At 50.6% G+C, this 19,222-nt stretch overlaps 1 pseudogene; it reads left to right on the top strand.

Moving 5' to 3' along the window:
• The first annotated feature begins 6,431 nt into the window (after window positions 1-6,431).
• On the top strand, window positions 6,432-19,222 carry LOC147912868 (uncharacterized; annotated as a pseudogene).

Genomic DNA, 19,222 nt, shown 5'->3' with positions numbered 1-19,222 from the left:
GTGCCTCCCTCCCAGGGCTGGTGTGCTAGAACAGGAAAGAATGCACCCAAGGGGCTTTGCCACAGTGCCTGGCTCATAGTAAGTGCTCAATAAAAAACAGTAACTGCCAGGAGGCCGGCCTGGTAGCATAGTGGTTAAGTTCACGCACTCTGCTGCGGTGGCCTGGGGTTCACGGGGTCGGATCCCAAGGGCAGACCTACACCACTCATGAAGCCATGCTGTGGCAGCGTCCCACATACAAAATAGAGGAAGATTGGCAAAGGATGTTAGCTCATGGCCGATCTTCCTCACCAAAAAAAAAAAAAAGAAAAACAAAAACAAAAACCCAGTAACTGCCATTATTATTGTTGTCGCACCCAACTCTAGACTCTGGCCCTGGTTTCCTCCCAGTGGGGTGGGGAGGGAGGTGGAGACGTGTCATGAGTCTGAGGTCAGCGATTGTCATACTGACAACTGTAGGACTGGACCGCTCCCTAGCTGGGTCATCCTGCGCCAGCACATCTCCTCTTTTCGAGCCTCAGTTTCCTCCTGTGAAAACGGGGCCCCTGTCGGGGTTGGCATGAAAACTGAAGGAGACACTAAAGCATCTGAGGGGGGGAAATAGGAAGTTGGGGTGTTGGTCCAGGCCGGCGTGAGATCCAGCTCAGCTGCTTGCTGCTGAGTGACCCTGGGCGGGTGGCTTCGCTCCACTGGTCCTTGCTTTTCCCAGCTGTGCGGTGGGTCTGGGGCGGGTGGGTGGCGTCGCTCGGGGACAGGAAAGCTCGGGTTTGGGGGTCACCCGGAGCTGTGTGGTCTGGCGCTACCACTTCCTACAGGATGACCTTACTCCAGGCCACAGTTTCCTCTTTTATTTAAAGAGGGAGCCCCGCCATCCCCACCTCAGACTGCTCTGGTCTCTCGAAATCTCCGTCCGTATTTCCGCTTCTGTGTCTCTCCATCCCTGTCTTTTTCTCTCGCACTGTTTTGTCCTTTTTCTTTGCCCCTGTCTCTTTGTCTCTCTCCATCCCCGCCTCTCGCTCTCTCTGTCCCTCTCTCTTTCTGTGCCTCTCCATCTTTTTTCCTGTCTCTTTCTGTCTGTCTCTGCTTCTCTCTTTTCTCTCTCTCTCTGTTTTTTGTCTCTCTCGGTCCCTCTCTCTCACTGTCTCTGTCTCTGTCTGACTTGTTCTCTCTGTCTCTCCCTCAAGTGACACACACCTGTGAGGTCTGGTGATGTGTTACGGGGGGGGGGGCGGGGGGGCGCAGGCAGGGGGCTGGGCCCGTGCGCAACCCCAGAAATGCGGCAGGAATGTCAGCTCCTTCCTCCTCGTGACTCATCTTGGCCTCGCCCACTTCTGCCTGCCTGCCGGGGCCTGGGCGAGGTCCACAGGTTTCGGGGGCTTCCCTGGGCTGACGAGAGGAGAATCTGGTGCAGAGTCAGAGAGGGAGAGAGATCGAGAGAGACGGAGACACAGGGAGGGAGAGACACACAAGAAGGAGAGACAGTGAGAGAGAGAGAGCTAGAGATGGGAGGAGGGGAGGAGAGACCACAGACAGACTGACTTGGGAAATCAGAGAGGGAGAGAGAGAGACTGACAAAACAACACCTGAGAGACAAGGACAGAGACAGTGAGAAACAGAGAGACAGAGAGCGAGAGATTGACAGAGGGAGTTAGAGAGAACGGCACCCAATTGTCTTCAAAGAGAGAAAAGTAGAGACACACAGGACCAGAGGCTGTGTGTGTGTGTGAGTGTGGATGTGCGGGTGTGAGCTCACAGCTGGGACTCCCTCAGCCTCTTGCCACCTGCCTGAGAAGTGACCCCCCCCCCCCCGTAAGGGAGGGTGAGCTGCAGCCTTTCCCTCCCTTCCCCCAGGGGACCTAACAGCCAGCACTGATGTGGCTTCCGCATCCCACCCTGGCCACCTCCCAGATGCAGGACATCTCTTCTCGGAGCCTTGGCTTTCCCTCTGCAAAAATGGGGCACAGAAGAGGAATCACCCCAGGGTGTGGAAGAGCCAGGAAGTCCCTGAAGTCCACGCCCCTCTTCCCCCATTTTCCAGGCGGAGAAACTGAGGCCCAAAGAGGACACTTCAACTGAGGCTCTCCCCCTCTCAATGTTATTGAGCACTAGTGCTAGGCGGGGCACCGTTCTGAGCGCTTTTTCTACATAACTTGGTGAATCCTCACAGCATTCTGTTACAGTTGAGGAAACTGGGGTTTAGAGAGGTGTGGTCAGTTGAATAACGGCCTCCAAAGGCATCCAGGTCCTGAGCCGGGGAACCTGTGAATGTCACCTTATGTGAAAAAAGGGTCTTTGCAGATGTGATTAAGTCATGGATCTTAGGAAGGGGAGATTATCCTGATGATCCAGGTGGGCCCTAAATGTAATCGCAAGTGTCCTTCTCAGAGGGAGGCAGGTGGACATTTAACAATAGATGGAAGCATTGGAAAGCAGGGGCAGAGAGAAGATGCTTTGCTGCCGGCTTGGAAGATGCAGAAAGGAGCCCAGAACAAAGGCGGGCAAGGAGCGTGCCTCTTGGACCACTGGACCCCTAGGGTCTCCCGGAGAGCCCTGCCCTGCTAACACCTTGATTTGGGCCCCTTAAGACTCATTTCAGATTTCTGACCTCCAGTGCTGTCAGAGAATAAATTTCTGGTGTTTCAAGTCACCACATTTGTGGTAATTTGTTACAGCAACAAAAGGAAGGTAATACAGAGAATGAGTCACTTGCCTATGATGACTTGTAAGTATAGAGTCAGGATTTGGACCCAAGGTTCCGGCTCTACCGTCCACGCTCATAACTACCCAGCTGAGGGTTGCTGCCCCCCGGGGGGGGACAGGACCAGGAGCTAGAAGCCCCCAGCCTCTTTCCATCCCGTCTTCTACCACTCCCCTTTGGCATGCCTCTCTCTGGCTTCATGGGGTTAGGGGAGACCTGGGGAGAAGAGGGGATCCAGAGAAGGAAAACTTTGCTGCGTTTGTGCAAAGAGGAAAGGTTTCCCCATCTCTAGCACTTCACAGCTCAAGTTTCACCACGGAGCTGCAATTGCAGATATAATCATTGCAATCCAAGGGCTGATGACGCTAATATATAAAGAGCTCCCGTTAAGGGCTGAATTGTGTCCCCCTACCTAAAAAAGAGAGAGAGAAAGAGACATGTTGAAGTCTTAACTCCCAGGACTCAGAATGTGACCTTATTTGGAAATAAGGTTGTTGCTGATGTAATCAGTTAAGATGAGGTCATAGCAGAGTGGGGTGGGCCCCTAACCCAACGTGACTGGTGTCTTTATAAGAAGACGGTCATGTGAAGACAGAGACACAGGGAGAAGACCGTGTGTTGACAAAAGCAGAGATTGGAGTTACGCAAGCCAAAGATTGCCAGCAAACCATTAGCAGCTGACAAGAAGCAGGAAAGATTCCCCTACAGGGTTCTGAGAGAGCACAGTCCTGCCAACACTTGATTTTGGGCTTCCAGCTTCCAGACTGCCAGACAATACATCTCTGTTGTTTTAAGCCACCAGTGTTGAGATCCTTTGTTGCTACAGCCCCAGGAAACTAGTTCAGCTCCTATGAATCAATAGAAAATTAGCAAAGGACAGAAGGGGAAGCACAAATGGCTCTTATAAAAATGACACTAAAATACCATTTACATCAGTTAGCTTTTGCAGTGTTACATCACCCCAAAATTTAGTGGCTTCAAACAACAAACATTATGCCTCCAGATGCTGTGGGTTGGCTGGGCCCATCTCGTCTAGGCTGGCTCGGCTGGCCTGGTTGTTCTTGGTTGGCCCCACTCAAACGTCCTCAGCTGGCTTGGCTGGGATGCCTGGATCCTCTCTGAATGTTTTCCAATCCTACACCAGGCAAGCGCGGTCACATGGTGGCAAAAGAGCTCCCAGCAGCCAGAAACAGAACAGAAGCTGCAGGTTCCCCTGAGGCTGGGGCTCAGAATGCAGGCAACATCACTTCTGCCTTAGTCTATTGGTCGGAGCAAGCTCCAAGGCTGGCTCAGACTTGAGGAGAGGGAAATAGACTCCATCCCTTGACGGAAGGGCCATTGCATCCTACCACACCCCTTTCACTTACAGATTGGCAAAAAAAACCAAAACAAAACATTTGATGATACACAGAGTTGGTGAGTCTGCAGGGAAACAGACACTCCCCTCCACACTGGTGTGAGTGTAAATTGGTCCAACCCCCATGGAAGGTCATTTCACAACTGCTCTCAAAGTTGCAAATATAGAAAAACCTTTTGACGTTGCAAAACCGCTTACCACTTTGCAGAACTTGGGGCAAATATGAAATGATAGGCTCACGGAGTTGATCATTGCAACATGGTTTGTAATACAAGTGATGGGTAAATACCTAACTGTACAAGAGGTACATTTATCCAAGCACAAAGAGAAAGAGGAAACTATGTAATTCAGGTTACGTTTTTTATCGTCAAATGGAAAAATCTAGGGGCAGAGCAGTGCGTAGTGTATGCTGCTGTTTGCGCATGCTGCTGTTTGTGCATAAGAGAGGGGTGCACGTGGCTGTATTTCCTTATATGCGTGTTAAATAACTCTCTGATGTCCTCCTGCCTCCAGGTTTCAAATTAAGGGCAGGGAAACGTCCCTTCTCTGCCTCCCTGCCCTTCACACTCTTGACCCCACAAGCCTCGTGTTTGTGCACCTCCTGGCCTGTTTCCCCAGCCCGAATTAGCAGCTAACCTTTGAGGAGGCCGGCTTCTCCTATCACGAGGCACCAGGAGCTGCTCTCCTCTCCCTGACTCAGACTTCGGACTGGGGGACCTGCTCTCGCTTCTTCCCACTTCTCCTGGACCAAGGGGCTCTGCATCCACCCAGGAAGGAGGTGGGCTTCTTTCTCAAACCTCTCCCTGCCATGGCACCCCATCAGGAAAAGCCGCCCCCAGGCTCCTATCTTTCTCCTTTAGGAGCAAGCTCCTTGACTGATTGTACACGCTGACTGAGGGCCCTGCCCTGGAGCCTGGGAGGCCTGACAGGCCTATGGACTGACCTTGGACTGGTTCTTTCTCTTGCTCGGGATCTCTCCTCTGAGCCAAGGGGAGGGGGCAACCTGGCCTTGCCGGGCACGCTGCTAAATGATGGTGATGGTACACAACACCACCATTCTCAGTGCTCTGCAGACCTCAACTCACTCGATCCTCAGAGCAGCGCTTGGATGTAGGTCCTCCTAGTTTCCCTGTTTGACAAATGGGGAAACTGAGGCTCAAGCGGGTGAAATGTCTTGCCAGCTTGAAGCAGCAGAACTGGAACTTGAACCCAGGCTGTCCAGCTCCGAAGTGCTCATCCCCCTCTGGATGGGTGTGTGGTTTCCTCAAAGCCTGAGCATCACTAGTACGAATCCTCCCAGCGCTACCATAGGCACTGTGTATTGAGCACTATCTATAGGCCCTGAGTTATGGCAATTTCGTGGATGAACACACTGAGGCCCAAAACAGGGAAGGGGCCTCCCCGGAATTACCCCTCAAGGAGAGGCAGGTGGGGAGCCAAAGCTCATGAAGAGGTGACTCTGACAGAGACCAGCTATCAGGGCCGGAAGGCCCCTCATGAATGGCTGAGATTGGCCTTATTCCCGTTGAACAGATGTGCAAATCAAGGCTGCCCAGTCAGAGACAGGGGCGGGAGAGCGACACAGGCCTCCTCGGCCAGGGGGCTGTCTTCTTCCTGCCCCCTTGGTGAAGCCCAGTGGTCAAGTCAGAGAAGCCTGGGTTCGAATCCTGGTTGTGCCAATGTCCTCACTTGACAGCCTTCGACAAGGGCCTCGACTACTCTGACTCTTAGTTTCCTTCTCTCTAAAATGGGGAAACTCAGGGCTGATGTCAACTGTACCAGCTGTTAACATATTGAGATACTTCTAGATTTGGTTGGTAAAGATCCACTGCCCCGAGACCCTGAGTGGCCCTGTGGCATGTCTGGGTCCTCCCAGACACCCCCATGTTCTAGCAACTAAAAGGGAAACACCAGGTCAGTGGAGGCCAGCAGGATGCTGCTATAACCATTGGGCAGAGTTTCCCGTCCTCTACTGACTGATGGTCATGTATTTTGAATATCGCTCCTGGGGTTAATGATAATGGCTTGTAGGACTGTTGTAAGGGTTCAATGAGTTAACATCTCTATGGAGTGGCCAGGTGACCTATTAATACTAGTAATAATAATGATAATAACATGCCCACCCCTCCTTCTTTAGCTTCACTGAGTAGCCTCGGGCTTCTTCCATACACCTCTCAGGACTCAGTTTCCCCATCTCCATGCTCCCTAAGCCCCTCCCCGCCAGGTGTCTCAGCGGCTAGGACAGCGTGTGGGGCGCTGTCTCCCGGGCCTGTTTGCTCTCCCTCTTCGAGGGCTGCCATCCTCACCAAGGCCCTTGAAGAAAAGGCTGGGGCACCTGTGTCCTGCTTCCCTCCCCACCGCCCCCCGGCCTGGATAATGCTACGGCTCCTCCCTGCTCTATTGCTTCTGGGAGTGCTGGCCGCCCCAGCAGGTGGGTGCACGGTGTGGGGTCCCTCAAAGAGCAAGAGAGTCAGCCCATGGGTGGTGGGAATCCAGCTTCAGAATCTGAGCCCAGTGCTTTCCACCTTGGCTTTCTGTCTAGCAGAGGCAGCTGAAGGGAGTGTTTGAGAGCATAGTTCTGGAGCCAGGCTGCCTGGGTTCAAATCCCGGTGCAGCCGCTTCTGAGCTGTGTGACCTTGGGCAAGCCACTTAACCTCTCTGTGCCTCAGATTCCCCATCTGTGAAATGAGGGTGATAATGACCCTGCCTCAGAGGGCTGTTGGGGGCATTCGTTGAATTAATATGTTTGAGGAGCTTTTTAAGAGCTTAGAACAGTATCAGGCCATAAGCAGACCTGCCTGAAGGGGGCCTGTTATTGATAGCCAAGAGAGTTATTATTATTCCTTTACTTTGCCTGCCTATCTCCCCTTTGGTTCTAATTCTGTCACCGTTGACCAGGTTGGGAATTAAGTTGCCTGGGAACCTCACCAGGGTCTCACTGTGTGGCCTTGGGTGAGCCTGTAGGACCATCAGTTTCCTCGTCTGTAAGAGGGAGGTATGAGATCAGCTCAGCCCTTTTCCCACTGTGCTTCTCAGAGCCTGGAGATTTCCTGCAAGGACCTGAGGGGCCTCTCTGGAGTTCGACAAGGCTGACTGGATTGACGGAGTCTCCTCAGCCCAGCGTAAGCAGGGAAATTCCACTTTTGTCTGTTCAATTCCGGGCTTGTAAGGGAGCTATTTGGAGGAAGAGTTCCGTGGTGAGAACCGGTGGATTAGATGGAGACGGCCAGCTGCTCCAGCTTGGAGAGGCTAAGTCCCACCTCCAAGCCTCTGCCCATGCTGCTGCTCCCACCGGAATGCCATTCACACACCTCCAGGAAAGTGTTCCTTGATCTTCTCCCAACAGCCCACCCGCCTCCAGCCTTTAGTCCTGTTCTTGAATCCTGTGACTATGTGTGTGTGTGTGTGTGTGTGTGTGTGTGTGTGTGTGTGTGTTCTTTCTCCTCCTCAAATTGCAGGGTCTGATCACTCCTCTCTCCCCACAGGGACCTCTGAGATGTGTCCAGCCTGCTCTTTGCTGGGAAAGTGCACCAACACAGCTTGTCCTCCGGCCCGGGACTCCTGCTTGCTTAGCTAGGTGCAGCTGGGTAGGGGACCCGTCGGGGGCTGGGCAGAGAGGAGGGACGAAGCGGGTGGGCAGGGGCTGGTGGGGAGAGGCATGGAGGAGCCACCCTGGGACTAGAGGTTCCAAACTTTGCCTCATGCCTCATAGCTCAGCTCGCCACTGCTGGGGTGGGGGGCTAGGGTGGTCTCAATGCCAGCTCAGGTCCCAGACTGACCTCTGGGAATTGCCACAGAGGGGGCAGAGGTCTGGGAGGGCTTGCAGGGGTCTCCAATCTCCCCTCCTCAACCTCTATCCCCAGAAAATGGGACTCTCATCAAGAACGAGTCATTCGTGGCTCCTTGGGAATGCCGAGAAGGTGTCTACACCCTGATCTATGGCTCCCATGTGAGTCTTTGAGTCAGCACAGTCTGTTGCAAGAACACCTGTAGCAGGGCCACCCCACAAGGTTTGTCAGCAGGCATTAAGGGTCACGTACCCGGGTGGGGTGTGACGGGCACTTGGCCTCGGTTTCCAGCTCTGCCTGGCTGATTGGGGCAAAGAGACCTCAGTTTCCTCATCTGGAAGATGAGTGTGAAATAAGCATTGCAGTGGTTGAGGTGGGGATCCAGCACAAGGCTGGCATAGAATGGGCACTCCAAAAATTGTCACTGTGCTTATCGAGTTCTTGGGGGACTGGAGAGAAGCCCAGATCTGATTTCTCCTTCGGAGAGGAGCTCCTCTGAAGGCTAGTCAAGCAGAATAAGAAATGTTATGTGTGAGGACAAGCCCAGGTCTAGGGGGAGGCCAGCAAGGCGCCTAGGATGCACCATTTAAGGAGATGCTGACTCTGCACTTGCATGACCTCGACAGTGAGCATGACCTTGGGAACTCCTCGCTGGCCTCACGCTAGACCTGGCCCAAGTGATGATAACCATCATTTTTGGTTGCTTGGTTATTCTCAGAAGAAAGAATTTATATTTGGCAGGTGTAGCAATGGGGAGACCTGAGACAGCTCCACACTTGGGGCTACTAGCCATCCTTCCAGACAACTGGGATTTCCCTCCTCTTTTTTTTTTTGCTGAGGAAGATCAGCCCTGAGCTAACATCCAATGCCGATCCTCCTCATTTTCTTTGCTGAGAAAGATTGGCCCTGGGCTAACATCCGTGCCCATTTTCCTCTACTTTATATGGGACGCTGCCACAGCGTGGCCTGACAAGTGGTGCGTCCGTGCGCGCCTGGGATCCGAACCTGTAAACCCCGGGCCACTGAAGTGGAGCGCGTGCACTTAACTGCTGCACCACTGGGCTGGCCCCGGGATTTCCCTCCTCTTGAGTTGTGCACCTCAACCAAATAAAACAGCCAGGTCTAAGCTGAGAGGTGGGCATGCTATTCAGTATATAAAAAGCCAGTTATGATTATAATTGCATTAAACAAAACTCTTGTGTGTCAAGAAAGATCAGAGGGACCACCTCGAAATACTTCGAGAAATTGTCTTTTGGTAGATGATCTATCACAGTGCTGTCCAGTAGAAATATAATATGAGCCATAGATGGAATGCCAGCTTTCCTATTAGTCACATTAAAAAGTACAGAGACAAGTGAAATTAATTTTAATAATATTTTTTTATTTAAGGTAACATATCTAAAATATTATTTCAACATATATGTAATCAATATAAAATTATGAATGAGATGTTTTACTTCCTTTTTTCAAACTAGGCCTCCGAAATCTAGGGCATATTTGATACCCACGGCACATCTTAAAGGGAACCAGCCACATTTCGAGTGCTCAGTAGGCACACGTAGCCAGCGGTCACATATTAGCAGGGTTCTGTAGTCGTGTTTTCTTCAGTCTACTTTTCTGTAACTGCCAACGTTTCAATACAAACCCACGTTAATACGATTCATGGTTTAGTTTTTTTTTTTTTTTTAAAGATTTTATTTATTTATTTTTCCCCCCAAAGCCCCAGCAGATAGTTGTGTGTCACAGCTGCACATCCTTCTAGTTGCTGCATGTGGGACACGGCCTCAGCATGGCCAGAGAAGCGGTGCCTCGGTGCACGCCCGGGATCCGAACCCGGGCCGCCAGCAGCGGAGCGCGTGCACCTAACCGCTAAGCCACCGGGCCGGCCCGATGGTTTAGTTTTGACTCAGGAAAAGTATGCGTAAATAGCTGCCTCTGAAATGTTTCAGATCTCTAAGAAAGCTCTGAAAATTAATCAGATGGTGAAGAATCTGGAAGCCATGGTCCAGCTCTTTTGCAGAACACCACAATGTCTTAAAACCTGAAATAACAGGATCACTTTTGGAATTTGAGGTCTCTAAGGGAGGGCTTTTGTCAGTGTGGTCAGGGCTGTATCTCCAGAACAGGGCCTGGCACACAGTAGGCACTCAAGAAATGTTTGTGGAATGAATATGAGGACCTTAGGATCCAGGCCGAAGGTTTGTTTAGGACAAATGAACAATGTGGGGCCAGCTCCACTGTCGGTTCTGTTCAATGCTCCTCAGAGTAAGTCTTCAGGGCCCGGAAGGAGGTGGCTGAGACCAGGCTGGTCTCACTTTGGAGGAAAATGCTCTGGATTGTGGTGGGGGGAGGCAGCAAGAACAGAGGGCTTGGTTGGAGAAGGAGGGCTGAGAGGGGGTGTTTCTCAGCCTCCACTCCACTGACAACACCCACTCCCACCAGAGGCGGGGCCAGAAGCCCAGCTGACCGGGGTGAAGTGTCACTACTGTTCTGGGGCCCCGTGTGACTCCCTTTTGGTTATGAACTGCACCGGGAACCAGACTGTGTGTCTCACCCTGAACGGGACATGGAGTGCAGGTAAGGGTTTCCTTCAGGAGGTCACGTGCGTGGCAGGCCTCCCTCCCACCTGCACAGGTAATTGTTGAGGTTCTCTTGCATGTGGGTTTTGGTTATCTGTTGCTATTTAACAAATTACTGGCAAATACAGTGGCTTAAAGCAACAACAGTCATTTTATTAACTCTTGTAGTTTCTGTGGGTTGGGAATTTGGAAGAGCTCAGCTGGACAGTTCTGGGTCTCTCATGGGGTTACAGTCAGAGGGTAGCTAGAGTTGGAGCTGAAGGGCTGAGAGCAACTGGGGGCTTTCTGAGCATCTCACACATGTACACTCCGGGCCTTTCCAGGTGTTCTCTCCACATTGGTTAGACTGGGCTTCCTCACAGAATGGCCGCCTCAGGGCTCTTTCCATGGCGGCTGGAGACTTTGATACTGAATGCTGCAGCAAACAAGGCAGCAGCTGGGGCTGGCTGGGTGTCTCCCTCTCTCTTCATGTAATCTCAGGGCCTCTCTATGTGGTTCTCTACATTGGTTAGATTGGGCTTCCTCACATCATGGCTGCCACCATCTTTACATAGCGGCTGAAGACTTCAAGAACGCATATTCCAGCACAGTGGAAGCTGCACGATCTTTGTTGACTTAACCTCGGAAGTCACATAATGTCATTTCTACCATGCTTTAGTCGTTGAAATGGTCACAAGAGTCCATCTGGTTTCAAGGGGAGAAGGCATAGACCCTAACCTCTTGATGTGTCAAAGAAATGGCAGATGTATTTTAAATTCACCACTATGTGTTTGCAAATGGTTGGAGCAGAAGCTTTTTGAGCAAAAGGCTTCAAATAGAACCACACCGATCAGAGGATAGACTAACTATGAAGCCGATGAAGTGACAGAGAGGAGTGCTCTGGGCTTCTGTTCCTGGCCGTCTGGTGGACAGATCCTTTGAAGGGTCTTCCTGCTACAAATAGGTGCATACTGGGAACATAAGGAGTGGTGGGAGTGGTCCACCCTGGCGGGAGGAATATTTTATCACTTCTATTGTTTAGAAATGCTGGACTATGGTGATAATAAAAAGCAGATTGACCTTTAGTCAGTTTTATTATTGTTTTTAAATGCTCTACAGACAATACACCCCATTGTAGCCTGCTCCCAGAATGGATTGCTCCCACTAACTCCTCCTTGCTATGCCACTGTTTACAGACGAACCAGATGCTGTATAAAAATATTTTTCTATCCTTTTTGGGGCTTTTGGAATTAGGGAAATTTCCAAGGGTCCCCAAACAAAATAAAAATATGAGCAGAAATCAGAATGAGAGCAGTAAGCAAATGTGAAAGGCACAGTGGCCCTGAGAGCAAATGCTGATAATAGCCTGCTTTGGGTGACTAAGTCTTGGGTCTAGTTGGGGAACTGACCCTTAGACTCCCGTATAAGCCAGGGGCCTTGGGAGGAGGCTGAAATGATCCCAGGTTGGTAGCACCTCCTGGCTCTCAGTTAAGCAAAGGCAAATCCTCTCCAGGGAAAAGCCCCCAGGACTCCCACAGATTAACATCAACCAAACATGAGCTCACAATCAGAGCTCATGAAACGCACAAGGAAACAAGGCAGCATGAGTGAGAGCAGAGGCAACAAACAACAGATGTAGACCCGTGAGGAGCTCAGCTGTTGTAATTATCAGCTATGGAACATAACTGTGTGCGACATATTTGAAGGAATAAAGTTAGAATCACAAAAATGAGCAGGCAACAAAATGTTGTAAGAAATGACCAGGCAAATTTGAAAATGAACCATATAGAACTATTGGGAGAGATGGGAACTTTCAGACAGAGAAAGACAGACACCAGGGTGAGAAGGCTCGGGCTCTGAGTCTCCCCTTGCAGCTTCCCCCTGTTTCTGCAGGAGGTCCCCAAATCCTCAAGGGCTGTGCTACTCCAGAGGTCTGCCACCTGTGAGCGAACACCACCCTGGGCCTGGAAATGTCTGGATTTCATCTCATCACTAGGCCTGAATGCAACTACATGGGTCCTCCCACCCAGCTAGATGCTTCGAACCCTGACTTTCTGAGACCCCACCCTCTCTGCCCTCCCTGGATCCCACATGCCCTTCCCAATCCTGTGTTCCCAGGGTATCCTCTCCCCCCTACCATCATGCTCCTAGGGAGTGCAATTACCCGTATGCACACACACACCACCGGACACGCCCAGAAGCAGAAAAGCCCGTTGGCACACCTCCACACATCCACAAACATGCACATTTACATCCCAGCACCCAAAACCCAGCTACAGAGGAGTACGCATTTCTAAACACAAACATCCTGTTGTGTAAGCGAGACTAGAGATCTAAACTCAGTTTAAATAAGAAACCTGATGGTCTTTTTCTTTCTTTTCTTCACTTCCTTGCTTATGAAAGAAGACAGATTTGCCAACAGTCTTCTTCTGGCCTAACAAAGAACATCGACAATGTTCCAGAAGAGAGAGACGCTAATTGAAATGGTATTTACTGGGGCTACAGCTTTTTAAGTGAGACAATTAGACAGAATGACAGACGTTTCAGAGGTGAGAAAGGCAATTTTCAAACCTGGATAGAGGAGCCTTCCCTCAGCTCTGGGGAAGTAGAAGATGCTTTTGTTAGAAACCACACAGCGAGGATAGTTCTGTGATGCAGAAAAGGATCTGTTTGCTGAGTCTGCAGGCGAAGTGGGAACCTTCTCACCTTCGCTTCCTCTGATTACCAGCTGCTAGGAGTTTTACTTTTCAAAACCAAGCAGTGGATTAAATGAATGATCACAGTGAAGAAAAAAAACGTGGGTCAGGAGCTCAAAATTTACAACATGGAAAGGAAAGAGGGCAAAATAGGATTACTAACAACTGGAATACGGGACATGGAATTTTGCGTTTACAATCCCTATGAACTTATAACACATCTGTGCAGGGACGCATTGGTTGTCAGATCCATACGACCAATGGGAATGGGAGAGAGACGGGTACAAACACGCAAACACACAAAAGCACAAAATAGACACAGACATGCTGCAACAGTTTATTAATAGCCACAGGCGTTCAGATCGGAACGCCAACGTATATATCCAAGCACCCCAAACCTTGCTGGAAACACAGACACAACCGGACACAGAAACACACACAGACCCACAAAACCAGACTTACACATATGTGCATAACCATGTGCTGTGTGAACCATCTGTTCACACAGATACGCACACAGACACCTACTTGCACATGGGCTCACAGAGGCATGCATACAAACATCCCCACCCGCCCACGACAGTTCTGGAACGCAGAGTTCAACATAGGCACACACAACCATGTGTGCACACAGAGAAACAGGTCTGCATGCTCATCCACACAATGCATCTTTGCAAAAGTGCACACATAGCACATTTGCACAGGCACATACCGATGTGCCCAGAAATGTACACACACACGCACACACACAGACACACACACACACACACGCAGAGGCTGTCCTCCAGCCAGCACCCTCTTCCCCTCTCCCCAGGTCCCCAGGCAACTGCAACCCACACGAAGGCTCAAGTCACCAGCTGCTTCACCTGCTCAAACCTCTACCATTGCGACGCTCTCCCCTGCCCGGCAGATAGGAAGCACTGCCTTCAGACGGCGGGCATCACAGGTGAGTGCCCCTGGGGACAGGATAGGGGAGGGGAGACAGGAACAGGCCTGCGGCACAGCAAGGCCTCTCCTTGCTTTCCCATGTCTGCTGCCTCCACTCCCGCCACGTAGCCTTTTCCCGGTCATGGAGGACAGAGGCTGGATGCAGCGGAGGATGTGAGTTTACAATCTGATGCCGTATTTGTCATAGCTATTTATTGTTGAATAACAAGTCAGCTCAAGATATAGTGGCTTAAGCCACAAAAGGACAAACACAGTACGATTCCACTTATATAAGGATCTGGAGTAGTCAGATTCATGGGAAAGCAAAGTAGAACGGTGATTGCCAGGGGCTGGTGGGAGGGGGAAATGGGGAGTTGTTGGCTGACGGGTATAGAGTTTTAGTTTCGCAAAATGAAGAAGTTCCAGAGATCTGTTACACAACAGCGTGGATATAGTTGACACTACTGAACTGTGCACTTAAAAATGATTAAGAGGGTAAATTTTGTATGTGTTTTTTACCACCATTAAAGAGAAAGTTTGTGGCTTAAAACAACTATGATTTATTATTTCTCACTGCTCTGTGGGGTGACTGGGCGCAGCTGGGCTGTTCTTCTGCTCCAGGGGGTGGAGGCTGAGGTCGCTGTTGTGGCTGCATTCAGCTGGGAACTCCACTGGGGCTGGAACATTCGATACAGCCTCTCACCTTCCGGGACCTCCCTCCATGTGGTCTCTCATCAGTCAGCAGCCTAGTTGAGCTTCCTTACAATATTGTGGCTGGCTTCCGAGAAGAAAGAAGTGGAAACCACCAACTTCTTCAGAGAGAAAGCCAGAACTGGCACCGTGTCACTTCTGCCACAGTCTGTTGACCAGAGCAAGTCAAAAGGCCAGCTCAGATTTAGGGGATGAGGCAATAGATTCCACCTCTTGATGCAGGAGTGGTAGGGTCACGCTGCAAAAACGCATGTGGGATGGTAGATACAGTTGGGGCCATCCTGGTGTCTACTGGAACGTTCTGGGCAAGGAGCCCCCCAAGGCTCATGTCAGTCTGCCCCATAAGGGGAAAAACTGGACTCTTCTGTAAATGAAGAAGAACTAGAAACCAGCTCTTTTCTGTTTTCTAGCAGCATAAATAGGAACAGTAAGGATAGCATACCAGGCCCAGTGCTGTGCATTTCTGGGATCCTAGAGAAGTTTCAGGCTAAGCCCCCGAGGTGCTCATATACAGGTTGGGAAGACATCACTCCGGTGTTCATGGGAACCTTAAGGGGAGAAGATAGAGGAAGGAAGGCTTTCTGAACAATGCGTCTTGATGAACAGTGACAGGCTTTGAGTGTATTTGGGGGGGATCTCAGGCAAAGCGAATGCCAACAATGACACCCAGGGGGATTGGCGGCTTCAGTTGGGTGGTGGCTTGTGTTTGCCTTTCCTCCACATCTCTCCAGCCTTAGTGCAAGATAACTCTGTTGCCTGGAGAAATGGTTCCTGCGTGGCCTCCACGGACTGCAAATTTGACAACTCCATCTCTGCCTTGACCTACAGCGTTGGTTTTGGCTTCTGGGTCAACACCACCTGTTGCCAAGGCAACTGCCAAGAGGCCACTCTTCTCGGTACACTTCCACTAGAAAGCAGTCAGATGGGTGGCTGAGGAGGAGGTAGGGCGACTTTGGAGGAGAGTTTGTCCTGGGGTGAGGAAGGCAGGCAGTCAGGAGCATCACGCAACCCCCGTTCCCCAACCAGGCTGCCTAAGTACCCGGACCCCAGCTGAGTGGGAAATCCCATTAAGGTTATTCCCCTGTGGTAGAGCCTATGAGTGCACAGAGGGCCCTGAGAGGTCCCGAGAGTCCTCCCACCTGACTTTCACCCTCCCCTATACAGCAGCTCTGCTGGTCTCATGCCCCCGAGCAAGTTCCTGTGCCCACTGGGGAGACCAACTGTGTCCAGCTGGACCGGGTGCCTGAAGATGGTAGTGTGTGTGTGTGTGCGTGCACGTGAGTAAGCCCGAGCCTACTGGTTTTGGATACAGGCATGCCTGAGTTTGGGGTCCACCTCCATCATTTACTCTGTGTAAATGTGGCCCAAGATATGTGACTTCATCTCTTTGAGCCTCAGTTTTCTCTTCTGGTGAATGGGGATGGTGGAAGGACACCTCACATGGCTTTGTGAGGATGAAGTGAGTTTCTGAGAGAGGTGACAGAGGGGAGGGCATAAAGCAGGACTGTGGGGCCAGGCTGCCTGGGTTCAAATCCTGGATCTACCACTTATGAGCTGGGTGACTTTGGGCCAGTGACTTTACCTCTCTGTGCCTTAATTACTTCGTCTGAGAAAGGGGGTAATTATAGTCTCTAACTTATATGACTTATTGTGAGAATTAAAAAGATAATCCATGAAACTTCGAGATGAGTGTTGTCTAAAAGAAGTATAACGTGAGCCACGTGTATAATTTAATTTTTTCTGGTAACCACGGTAAAAAAGTAAAAAGTAACAGGTGAAATTAATTTAATAATATATTTTGTTTAACCCAATATAGCCGACTGTTATCATTTTCAACATGTAATCAATATAAAAAATTATAAATGAGGGGCCGGCCCGGTGGCGCAAGCGGTTAAGTGTGTGCGCTGCGCTGCGGCCGCCTGGGGTTCACCGGTTCGGATCCCGGGCACGCACCAACGCACCGCTTGGCAAGCCATGCTGTGGCGGTGTCCCATACAAAATGGAGGAAGATGGGCATGGATGTTAGCCCAGAGCCAGTCTTCCTCAGCAAAAAGAGGAGGATTGGCAGATGTTAGCTCAGGGCTGGTCTTCCTCACAAAAAAAAAAGAGAAAAAGAGAGAGAAATTATAAATGAGATATCTTACATTCATTTTTTTTTCCTATTAAGCCTTTGAAATGTGGTGTGGATTTTATTTTATTTTATTTCTTTGTGTGTGAGGAAGACCAGCCCTGAGCTAACATCCGTGCTAATCCTCCTCTTTTTGCTGAGGAAGACCGGCTCTGAGCTAACATCTATTGCCAATCCTCCTCCTTTTTTTCTTCCCCAAAGCACCGGTAGATAGTTGTATGTCATAGTTTCACATCCTTCTAGTTGCTGTATGTGGGACGCGGCCTCAGCATGGCCGGAGAAGCGGTGCGTCGGTGCGCGCCCGGGATCCCAGCCCAGGCCGCCAGTAGCGGAGCGCGCGCACTTAACCGCTAAGCCACGGGGCTGGCCCGTGGTGTGGATTTTATACTTGCAGCACATTTCAGTTCAGACCAGCCACATCTCAAGTGCTCAACGGCCACATGTGGCTAGCGGCTGCTGTATTGAACAGTGTAATTCTAGAACGCAGTAAGTGCTATATATGGCATTTCAGGGAGTCTAAGATGATATGGATGGGAAGACAGAAGACAGCTCTAGTTGGGAATGTTAAAATGTGTATGCGGCAGGGGTGGGAGGGTGGGGGGATATGCGTCTCAGAAGTAACGAAATTCAGTGTCAGGTGTCATGACCTTTCTGTGTATAAGGTTTATGTGAACTGGACAGGCCTTCAATTAGTCATTGTCCAGGGAACGGATGTGCCAGTGAACTTGGCTTTGTATGCACAGTGTTACGTGTGTGTGGGCGTGTGTGTGTTTCTTGGGAGGGGTGATGTGTCAGTGGACAGGGTGGGTGGGCGTGTTGCGTTGACTGAGTGTGGGCCTTTGTGATTGAGATGTGTGTGCACGTGCGCAAGTGTGGGTGGGTGTGCATAAGGGTGGGTGTGGGACAATGACTCACAAACATGGCTCACTGAGGAAGTATACTCCAGTTCAGGGCAAAATGAGACAAATACAGACCACGCCGTGAGGCTTACATTTCTTTTAGCTTTTTTATTATGGAGAAGTTCAAAGATAAATAAAAGAGTGAACAGTTTAACGAACCCCCATGTACCCTTCAGCCAACTCCAATAATTATCCACTCACGACCAATGCTGTTTCATCTCCACTCCCAGCCCCATATTATTTTGAATGCAAACTCAGATATGGTATCACTTCAACCATAAGTATGTCCACACATACCTCTAAAAGATAAGAACTTAAAAATAACCTACGGAGCCAGACCTCATGGCCTAGTAGTTAAAGATCGGTGGCTCGCTTTGGCAGCACGGGTTCACTTCCGGGTCGGGGAACCACACCACCCATCTGTCAGTTGCTATGCTATGGCTGTGACTCACGGAGAAGAACTAGAATGACTTACAACTGGGATATAAAACCGTGCACTGGGGCTTTGGGGACAAAAAAAAAGAAAAAAGGGGAAGATTGGCAACACACATTAGCTCAGGATGAATCTTTCCCTGCAAAAACAAACAAAATCCTGCAATTGTGGTGAGCTGTTTTTTGTTGGTAAAATAAGACCTTTTCCTTTCATATCCTCCATCAAGTCCTCAATAAACCGGTTATGTTTGTATATTTATACAGTATTTATATATAAATATATCACATCATATCATATCATATTATATTATACATGGCTCTGAAGAAGCATAGCAACTAGTAGAGAAAGCTGTGCACTAGACCGGTTGGAGTAGTGTGGGAAATAGTGTGGCCTCTGGGTATCAGTTTTTATTAATATGGAACACAAGTAAAAGGTCACCTCTAACGTACATGTAAGGTACAATGAAATGACAATGGTGACCAGACCCCAGGCCGGAGCTCAAGGGTCAGAACATTCCTGGTGAGTTTTCACGAAGGACATGGATTCCAGGACCTGCCATTCCCCCGAGATTGGCTGCTCCCATGTTTCCTTTTCGATGTGAGAAAGTCTTTCCTTTTACGAAACCTCAGCGAGGTTGGCAGATCCCAAGGCTCTGACCTGGCGAAATAGGCGGCCCCGCGGGGCTGGAGGCGGTTTCGGGAAATTCGCTGGGTCTGAGAAACCGCGACGTCTGGGGACCGGGAGGCGGCGCTGGTGCCAGTGGTGGCGCGCGCATGCGCTGGAGCGCGCGTGCAGGGTGGCACCGGCCTGCGCGCGTCCGCGAGTCGCAGTCCTCACCCGGTCTCCGCAGGCGGCCGGGACCGAGGGGCTCCCGGCGCTCCCCTGCCTCCGGCTGGCCCGCCGGCCCCACTGCAGCTCCAGCCAACGCGCCATCGTGGGCTCCAAGTGCCACTCGGGCGCGGCACCTGTCCTCCGCCGCACCCTGTCTGTGCTGGCGGTCGCCCCGGGCACCGCGGCGCTCTTTTGA

This window comes from Ceratotherium simum, chromosome 33, assembly GCF_057802395.1.
Source record: "Ceratotherium simum simum isolate JZ-2026a chromosome 33, ASM5780239v1, whole genome shotgun sequence".
In the NCBI taxonomy this organism is placed as follows: Eukaryota; Metazoa; Chordata; class Mammalia; order Perissodactyla; family Rhinocerotidae; genus Ceratotherium; species Ceratotherium simum.
This window is presented reverse-complemented; position numbering and strand designations above follow the sequence as displayed.